The 10,554-nt window shown below is 48.0% G+C and overlaps 1 long non-coding RNA gene across 1 annotated transcript; it reads right to left on the minus strand.

Moving 5' to 3' along the window:
* Positions 1 to 9,251: 9,251 nt before the first annotated feature.
* On the minus strand, positions 9,252 to 10,320 carry LOC113924089. The gene is made up of 3 exons (XR_003520528.1): positions 9,928 to 10,320; positions 9,736 to 9,841; positions 9,252 to 9,486 (listed from the first exon to the last, which is right to left on the minus strand). It is a non-coding gene; the product is annotated as an uncharacterized LOC113924089 (long non-coding RNA).
* Positions 10,321 to 10,554: the final 234 nt, after the last annotated feature.

The raw sequence follows: 10,554 nt of genomic DNA on the forward strand, positions 1-10,554 counted from the left end.
AAAAGAATATTATTGACTAAAAAAAAATCTTTTAAGGTGAATAAAAATGTATAGACTATCCAAAGTGTGTGTGGAAATACGGTACCGATACTGAAAGAACACCATTTTTCACATTCTTGGAATGCAAGCACTTTTCCGGACCCACTGCATCCACAGGTTGTCAGCTCCTTAGCAGAATGGGGTGTGGAGGGAGAGGGGGTGTGGAGGGAGAGGGGGTGTGGGGGGAGAGGGGGTGTGGGGGGAGAGGGGGTGTGGGGGGGTGTGAAGGGAGGGGGTGTGTGGAGGGGGGTGTGAAGGGAGGGGGGTGTGAAGGGAGGGGGGTGTGAAGGGAGGGGGGTGTGAAGGGAGGGGGGTGTGAAGGGAGGGGGGTGTGAAGGGAGAGGCGTGTGCCCAACTCAGCTCAGCGGGAGTGCGTTCGGGCAGCAGATGGTGCCCTGGCCTGGCACCACCCTGACCACCTCCCATTCTCTGTGATGGAAGCATCCAGCACATCTCCCTGAGCGTCTGTCTGCCCCTCGTGGTGGCTGCTCAGGAGGCAAACATGATAAAATACACTCTGTGCCAATCTTTCGGCCAGAATCAATGAAACCTCGGTCGTGCGTGCCTTGTACTCTTGGGCAGAAATCTCTAGGTTTTAAAATATTGCTAGTTGTTTGTCCTTAGAAACCTATCACTTCTTCCATCTTTGTGCTCATCCGCCATTTTCTGAAATATCTAAGCATAGATTCAGATGAAGACTTATATCCTGAACAGATTTGTTAGCTGGTTTTACAGTTTTCTCAATGGTTGGATCAGAAGGAAATCATCAAGTTCATGTACCTGCTCTTTACTGTACACTCACTCCCTAGAGGCAGGGCATAGAAAACAGTCCCCATGAAAGCAGCAATGCTAAGCAGCCTCAGCCGGTGGAAAACTGCCAGGTGTTTGACCCACCAGGGACCTTCCTTGTCGCTGACTCTAAGAAGGAGGGATTTGCCCAAGCCAAGAAGCAGACCTGCATTTCCCCCAAGCACCACATTGTTTGCACTCCCTGTGTTAGTTTACTTCCTTCCGGATCTTTGTCATACTGCAGACCCCAGCCCAGGTCCCATTTTCAGAATTGCCTGAACTCACTGCTCCAGGTTGATGTTCTTGTTCACCAACTATAGTTCTTTCCATTCAGGGTATTTTATGGCACTACTCACCATATTCACCTTTAGCAATTAAAAACCTTCTTGGGACCCCACTTCGGGCCTCTCTCTCTCAAATAAATAAATAAATAAATCTTAAAAAAGACAAAAACCTTCCTGAATCACCCATAGTTTTTTCCCCTTATGTCTCTCCAACTTAAAAAAAAAAAAAAGGCAGAGTTGGGGGAGTTGAATAAGACCTTTCCAGCTCCAGCCACATTTCTACCTGGTATCTTTGTCCTCCGTGTCAGTCCTGGCCCTGAGCTCCAGGAACAAAGTCACATTTGCCACTTTAAAGGGCTTGCTGCGGGGCACCTGGGTGGTTCAGTCATTAAGCGTCTGCCTTCGGCTCAGGTCGTGATCCCAGGGTCCTGGGATCGAGCCCTGCATCAGGCTCCCTGCTCAGCGGGAAGCCTGCTTCTCCCTCTCCCACTCCCCCTGCTTGTGTTCCCTCTCTTGCTGTGTCTTTTTCTGTCAAATAAAATCTTAAAAAAAAAAGGGGGGGCCTGCTGCAAGTGGGTTTAAAGGAGCTCTCCCACCCCCCACTGACTCCCAGCTTGCCTTCAGCATTCTGGGGAGGAAGAGTCCAGCTCTGGCTGATAGAATTCAGTTCCTGGGATCAGATGGCTATGGAGGGACATGTCTCGATTTTATTTTGTCTTCTGCCAAGATAACCTCTCCTCTTTGATCCTGTAGGTCTAAGTTCCTTCTCTCATGGTCCTCTAAGACTCCCAGGTGTAAAGAGTTCATTTACTCAAGATTTTTACTATAGTCCCCCCTTATCTGCCAGGAATATGTTCTGAGACCTGTGGTGGACGCCTGAAACCATGGATTGTCCCAAACCCTCTATATACCATGTTTTTTCCTATACATGCATACCCGTGATAAAGTTTAATTTATACATTAGACACAGTAAGAGATTAACAATAACTAATAACAAATAGAACTATAACAATATACTGTAATAAAAGTTATGTGAAAGTGGTCTCTCTCAAAATCTATATCAAAATAATGCACTCACCCTTCTTGTGACGAGGTGAGTTGATAAGACGCCATCATGATGAATTGAAGTGAGGTTAATGACATAGGTGTTGTGACGCAGCGTTAAGATCAGAAAAAGCGCCTGCTTCGCCCGAGGTTGACCGCGGGTAACTGAAACCGCGGAAAAGGGGGCTGCTGTATTTGAGTACAGATAAAACCAATGATGTTTGGTTGCTTGGTTCTCAGCCTTAACTGATCAAGGGTTAAAATGAAATCACCAGTAACCAATATTTACCCATCAGTTACTAACTCTTTCTTTTTCTTGAAAAGAAAGGGGCTACAGTATTTGGCTAAGTGTAAAATGAAAGGCATGATATTTTTGAGATACAAAGGGAAATCTCTTCCTTCCCACATGCCACCCCTGAAAAATTAGGGCAGTCAGATCTCTGTGTTCAAAGCCATCTTGCTCCGGAGGAGAACAGGACTATGAAGTCAACCCCATCCCTGCCTTTGAGAGGCCAGAATCCCCCAAGGGTTTATCAGTGGAGATGCTGTATTGAGAGGGAGGCTGGAGCAGCCCCACTCACAGGGGAGCCAGTTGGGGCAGTGAGCTGGGCCCCTGACACTTCGCCTGGGAGTGGAAGGAACATGACTGGGGATAGCCCCACGTGTACCACAGCCTGAGGACTAGCCCCAGCTTTGGGGACCTTGGCAAAGATCCCTATGGCCAGGCTTGGTAGGAAGTGCGTGGAGCTGCTACTTTCATATTTCGTATGGTGGGTCTTTTCCGTCGACCTTGTTCCTCTGCAGTACGCGGGACAGCAGTGCCCATCCTGGAGCTGGGTAAGGTGGCGAGCTGCCTGTGGTCATCTTCATCAGGGGCAACTGAAAATTTCTCATCAAAAGAAATGTAAGTTGGACCCTCATATTTCAACGAAACAAGAAGACTCTTGTCTTGAAGTTGCTTGTTAGGGTGTCCTGATCCAATCCCACAGTCTACTGAAGGGAGGAGTTCAGTGTGTGAGCTGAAGAGACTTGCACACTCGCACACATGTAGCGCTCTCTCGCTCCTGGGCATGATGCACAGCCATCCTGAAGAAACTCACCATAACATCTTGTGAGGCCCCCGGCCCTCAAAAGCAGGTGATCTAGGTTTGTTTGTTTGTTTTTTTGTCTTTTTTTTTAATTACTGTAATATTTGTAACTGATTCAAAAGAACCAAACCAAGAAAGGCACTGAAACCATGGGAACAGAAAACGCTTGTTTTTCCATCATTTTGAAGATGGTGATTTTAAAACTCTTTATTCCTTTGTATTTTGTGTTAAACTACTTTTGAACAATACCTCTGGGCAAGGGGTTTTCTAGGTACTGTTGGAGACTTTATGGGAATAAGATACAGTCCCTGGTCCTGCAGACTCAAAAGTGAGCAGAATAGATGTGCACAGTTCTCTCTTTCTGGAATATTCTACTCTCCATTTGGCCCAATTTAATCATGTTTCCACCTCAGGTTAAATACATCTCTCTCAGGAAGGCCTTTGGTGTCCCTGGCGTAACCCAGACCAGATAGAAGTTATGGTCCCAGAGCCATGTGTAGTCTCCCTTTTGAAATTCATCTCACACATTTATTTCCTTAGCATTTCCTTTGTCTACCAGAGTACACATATCACGAGGACCAGGACCTGGTCTGCCCTCTCACTGCAGGACCCTACCGTGCCCAGCAGCGTGCTGGCTGGGTAGGGAGTGCTCAGGAGGAGAGTTTATTGCTGCCTGGCTCTGGGCACGAGGGGCGCTCAAAGGAAATTACAGAGACCATGGGGCCCTGAGGGAGAGGAGGGTTGGCAGAAGGGAGGCAGGACCTTTAAGGGTGGAATGTTAAGAGGTACAGAGGTCAGGGAATTTGGACAATGGCAAAGAGGGAGGGAAGCTCAGAGTAAACAGATGATGGACAATAATGACATTTGTCTTGTGGGTGCTGCATGCAAAGAACTTCACATTTAGTGTCCTTTACTTGTTACGCCAACCCGAGGGGAAGGCATTACTGAGCCCCATGTATAGGTGTAGAAATGTAGGGCCCAAAGAGGTCAGGCTCCTTGCCAAAGTCACGCTGCTGGGAGGGGTGAAGGCCCTCAGCTTGGACTGTATGTGCAAACCCCCCTGTTCCACTCACTCCACATGGAGGTGGGGAGGGCTTTTGTGGAGGGGGGTAAAAGGCAGAGAAAACTGCAGAAGCAGGTTGTGGTTTGAGTTTCCAGGGCCCGAATGCCATGCTGGGGGCTTTAAACTTGAACCTATAATGCTACGGGGCTCTTGAAGGTTTGTGAGCAAGTGCTTCAGAAAGATGACTCTGGAAACCAGCAAAGGTGTGGGTGGGGAAGGGGGATTGAGATTGGGAGGAGTCTGGGGCAGGTAGAGGAGACACAGCCAGGAGCTGGGACAGGAGGCTGAGAAATGAAAAGAGACATGCAAAGCTAAGAATGAACTAGAATCTGACTAGAGAGCCTGGAGAAGGAAAGGGGAACATGGCTCCCTTGCTTCCTCCTGGCTGCTTGGCGGCTGTGAGGCCTCAGACAGACCCTGCCCAGAGGCCTCCACACTCAGTGTGGCCCTCGGTCGCCCTCTTCTGGAGAAGGAAGCCGTCGGCATGGCCGGTCCCTCAGGTCTCCACAGTACCAGCTGAGGCCCCCAAGTGGATGCTAGCGGGTCTTTCAAACACCTGGTCACTTAAAGTTGCTAACCAGGGAGTAATTCAGAGCAATCTGCTAGTGCAGAGACAACAAACAGCAGGCTCTCAAAGCAAATTGTTACATCTTCCAACACGCACACCATTCCAGACGTGGAAGCAGTTGGACGACCGAAGAGATGTGTACTTGACTGAAAGTAGACAGTATTCATTTGTGGAAGGAAAAAGAAGGCCGATCTTTTGGAAATATTAAATGTTTAGAAGCATTAAAAGACTGAAATCACGATGGGTCTTCAGCTGCTAATGCTACAGTGGAATACCTCAGGCTACCAACTGTTGAAATGTGGATGGTTTGAACAACTTAAAAATATGACATGTGGAATCTGGTAAAGATAAGGTCAGGGGAAGAAAACAGGACCGAATGGGGGGCCTCCCTCACAGCCTATGCCCCACCCCCCCAGTGAGGGGTCTGCCTCCCCACGCAACCCCCTAACTTCCACATCCACTCCCGGGGCATCTGCCTGGACTGGGCCATTGAAAGGGGCTGTGTGCAGGGGGAGAGCCAAATGGCAGGGCAGTCCCAGAATGGTGGATGATAGTATGGCGGGTCTGGCCTGGGAGTCATAAGAAGAGAATTGTTAGTGGCCTTCCAGGACCTACAGCACTGGCCCAACTACCTTACTTGGCTTCCTTTGTTCCCTCTGCTCTAGACTTACTATTTCCTTCCCATTCCTCCAACATTTCAGGACTCAGGTGGCTCAGGTACTTTGCACTTGCTGTTCCTTCTACTGGGAATGCTGTTCCCTGAAGTATAAGCTACGTTCCCCTCACTTCCTTCCAGACTTGGCTCAGATGTCATGTGACCAAAGTTATCCTTTGGTCAACCTATCTAAAATTGCACACCACATTCCTCCCCAACACCTCCCCCACCACACACACACGTATACACATTCCCTATTCCCCTTCCATGTTTCATTTTTCTCCATGGCCCTTATCATCTTCAAATATTACATTTTACTTGTATATGTTACCTGCTCCATCCATCCCCAAGATATAGAGCTCCAAGAGAACAGGCGTTTTGTTTTGTCATCTTGTCCACTGCTCTATCTCCCCACCGAGAACAGTGCTCAACATAAGGCAAACACTCAATAAATATTTGATGGCTTACAGTTGGTTCTTGGATCTGCAATATCTAGTGTTCACCCACACGGAGACCACATGGTCAGCCTTGGGGTGACCGGGCTGGGGGGCAAGCCCAGGGGGACTCTGCAGCCTTTAATGACCAATGCCCTTCCTCCCAGACTGGGGAATCTAGCATGGGGATGAGAAAAAAATGTTGCCTTGCACCTAGACAGCAGTTTTAGAGTTGAAAAACCAAGAACTGACCACCTTGGCTTTTAGGTTTTGAAGGGACCTGTTTCTCAATGGCTGAATGTGGTTCCCCATGACTGCCTGAGGAGAAAGTCCTCAGGGACCGAGTGAACACCATAGAGAGCACAGTGAGCTTGGACCAGGAGGAGACAAAGGAAGCTAATGGCTTCCCTTCTTTGTTACTCCCTCTTCCTTGGCGCTCTCTTGCTGGTAGGACTGACTGCCTTGACCAATTGCTTGACCCCTCCTGAGCATCAATTTTCTGATCTCTACAGTGTCTCCAGCTGTAAAATCAGGTTAACGATAACAGTCCCTAGCAAATTGAATAAGATATAACTGGAGTTTTGAGTTTCAAAGTGTCAGGAAAGGAAAGAGCTAGCAAGGAAGGCCACTAGCACAGGGGAAAATGTAATATACTAACCAAATGTGTGGTATGGACATTGTTGTAAGGGCCTTACAGGACAACAAGATAACTGGGGGGTAATGAAATTACCACATTTGTCCTTTCCCCTTCTAATTATAAAGCAAAAAACATAGTTCTCTATTGGTTAGGAAAAAGATAAACTTAAAATTGGAAGAAATCTAGGAAGCAAGCATCTGTACCATCAACGGGTCAAATTCCAAATTTCTAATTTGCACAAAGGCATTTTTCTGATAACATATCTGAGTAGGAATTGCTGGATGGTGTTAGGACGCGGTCAGGGCCAGGTCAGGGCCAGGCTTAGGTAAACGTGGGAAAGGTCTCCACAGATTTTCACTGTGCTCATCCCACCCCCGCCCCCACTGTGCCCGCTGGGGCTCCTCTGTGTCTGCAGCTGGCTGGCATCGGTAGTCCCATGCCATTCCTCCAGGCCTAGAGACTGGAAGTGGGCTCTAGGCCGTCCCTCCCCTGGAAACATCTCAAGCCTAGAGTAGCAAACTTCCAGAAGCTGGGCTCTCTCCTCACCAAACCAGGCCATCTCGCTCCCCCAGAAACAGCTCCTCATCCACGTCAATTCAAGAGTTTGGGGACATCTGCAAAGCTCCCCTCCTCCTATGCTGCTTTACCCACTGCAGCTCTATGCTACCTGCTCTCAGTCACCTCAGATGCAAACCTGCTTTAAGGACCTTCCTGGGGCACCCCTTGCTCACAGAAGTGGTTCTCAGCCTGGTTGTGGATGAGAAACACGTCCGGAGGTTTTAGAACACACTAAGTTAACAAGACCCACCCAGAACCACTAATGCAGGCCCAGGCCAGTGCGCAGTGGGGTTAGGCAGCCTGGCTTACAAAGCCCCCGGCTCCTCTCCCAGCACACAAGGCCTCCTGTCGGGGTGCTCTCTCCCACCTCAGCCCTCTCCACCCTCCCCCAACACCCATGCCACCACCCTGCTGGTGTTCCCTGAATGCACATCACCATCTCATGCCCCGAGGGTTTTCCACATTCTTTCATGGGTCTAGGACCTAACTCCTAGGACGGGGAGCATCAACCCTGTCTGGGAACTCAAAGCCACAGAAGCAGAATCCATATTGCAGCAAGACCCCAGCTGATATATACAAACATTAAAATTTGAGAAACATTCTAGATGCTTTCCTGGCTTGCACCCCTGGAGAATCCACACTCATGCTTTCATCCCTAGGATCCCTAGCTCAAGTCGCTCCTCTCTGCCCAAGACTTTCCCAACCTCACCCTCTTTGCTCCCAGCTGTCCCCTGGAAGGAATGAATTCGTCCCTCCTTTCGCAGCCCCTGAGAGCTGACACCAACAGTTCCCTGCACCTGTGTTACACAATATTAGGATCAAACGAAAACCACCTAGCTAGTCACTTCAGGAAATACAAGTTCCTAGAAGAAAAGGCTGTGAACCAACTAAACAGTTTGCTTACAAGACTCACACCTTGTGCATCAAGAGTAGCATCAAACCCCTTGTCTGTGCCCAGCCATCTAGACAAAGCTATCAAGGCAGAACTCTGCCCAGTCCCAATCAATTCCGGCTTGCAAGTCTCACCTTAAAATCCCCCAGCCCAGGCCCTGAAGCCAGATGAATACTCTGCTCTAATTTCCTTTTCTGAGGTGTGCCTGAGACAGTCTGGGTGATGATGTTCTCTGTCCTTGCAGGAGATCTAAGAAACTTAGCTTTCTTAAATCAACTTTTTCTGGTGGCCTTTTTAGACAGTTGACAGGCAACACATTCATCACAGAATATTGCAATTATTTATTTGTGTGGCAGATATCATCCCACTACCTTGTCACTGCCCCCTTCCTGGGTACACACACACACACACACACACACATACACACACACACACTATAGTCTCACCCATAGAGCATCACAACAGAACTAATGGGCTGAAAACCTGAGCTGCAGGCGAGAAGAAAGGGGGAAAGAAAGAAGGGAAGGGCGGGCCAGGGAGGGGTTGGAAGAGAGAACAGGCCCAAGGGGAGAGGTCTTCCACCACCAGGAAAGAACCAGTCCCACACTCAGGCCTCCTGGACTCCCAGTCCGCCGTCCTCCATGCCCTTCTCCCTGGAGGAGCTGAGGACAATAGAAGTAAATAAGCTAGAGGAGCCAGTTGAAAATCCAGAGAGCAGGGCTGAATTTCAAGGGTGCAATGTTTAACTTGAACCTAAAGTTAAAGACTGTTTTGTATCTTCTGTATATTCTTAGAATTATTTGTACTTGACCTCAACTGTATATGTATATAATGAAATACAGTATATACAGACCAGCTGCCTTTGTATACTATTGTTTCTATCAATCCAATGTTTATTTGGTCTGTCTCTCTCTCCTTCTAGGTCTTTGACAGCGACTAAAGACTGAGAAAGTTTGGGTAAAAATTAGATAACAGAGACAAAAGGAACTTTTGAGCATATGTTGGAAGGCCAGGAGCAAGAAAAATTGCAGAGCATTTGAAATTTCCATGACCTGAGTAGGAAGAAAATTTGCTTAGATTTATTCAAAACTTTCTTTCTAATCCAAATATGAAAATATTACCAGGTAATTTTCACCACTGGGACATTAATGATCTCTTGTGAACAAATAACCCCCAAACTTAGTAACTTAAGGCAACATTTATTTTCTCACTCGGTTTCTGAGGACTGGGTTCTGAGAGTGACTTAGCTGAGTGGTTCTGGGTCTCCCGTGAGATTGCAGACAGGACGCTGGCTGGGGCTGCTGTCATCTGAAGGGTTGACCGGGGCTGGAGGAGCCATCTCCCATAAGTTTCGTTCAAACAGTTCTTGGCAGAAGGTCTCAGTGTCACGTGGCCTTCTCTATAACACTGCTCACGACTTTCCCTGGAGTGGGCCCTCCGAGAGGAAGAGCAAAGGGAAGACACAGTGACTTTTATGAGCTGGTCTTTGAAGTCACACTGTCACTTCTGCTTGATCTATTTACTAGAAGTGAGTTGCTAAGTCCAGCCCACCCTTAAGTACAGGGGAATGAGGCTCTGCCTTTTTAAAGGAATGTTGAAGAATCTGTAGACATACTTTGAACCATCATATTCCTCCCACAGGCAAAATACTCTTATTCCTCCCAATGCTGCCCTAAAGTCTCACCCCTGTACGTCACTAGCTCAAAATCCAGAATGCCACCATTTAAATCAGGTCCCAATGCAGGTAATTCTCCTGACGTGCGGTTCCTCTCTGTCGGAGGTCCTGTGAACTAAAGACATTAAGTGAAATATCTATTAGTTATTCATCACTATGTAGCAAGTTACCCGACAACTTATTAAAGCAACAAACATTTACCTTCTCAGTTTTGGTGGGTCAGCATTTCAGAAGTGGTTTTGCTGGGTGGGTCTGAGTCAGTGTCTTTCAGGACGATTCAGTCAAGGTATCAGCTGGGCTGAGTCACCTGGAGGCTTGAGGAGGCTGGAGGAACTGCTGCTAAGATCACTCAGTGACAGAGCTGTTGGCTGGAGGCCTCAGTTTCTCACCATGTGGACCTCTCCATAGACTGTTTAAATGTCCCTGTGACATGGCAGTTAGCTTTCCCCAAGGTAAGTGATCCAAGAGTGAGCAAGCAAGACAGAAGCCATGATGTTTTTCATGACCCAGTCTCAGAAGTGACAGACCATCACCGCTGCTGTGTTCATTTGGTCTCCCAGGACAACTCTGCTATGACATGGGAGGGGACTACACAAGAGCATGAATCCGGGGGGCTGGGCTCATTGGGGGCCATCTTGGAGACAGGCCAACTCACCTGCTAAGGAATTAATGTCAGAAGCTGGACGTAGGAGCACTGTCAGAAGCTGTAGATTCTTATTATGTGTTTGCCACTCTTCACGTGATCCTCATACAGTAACAAAATTTGGGGGTACCATGCAAATAGGGATCTTAGATAATAACTGTTTCTACCAGATGAATGATGATGAC

The sequence above is a fragment of the Zalophus californianus genome, chromosome 2 (assembly GCF_009762305.2).
Source record: "Zalophus californianus isolate mZalCal1 chromosome 2, mZalCal1.pri.v2, whole genome shotgun sequence".
In the NCBI taxonomy this organism is placed as follows: domain Eukaryota; kingdom Metazoa; phylum Chordata; class Mammalia; order Carnivora; family Otariidae; genus Zalophus; species Zalophus californianus.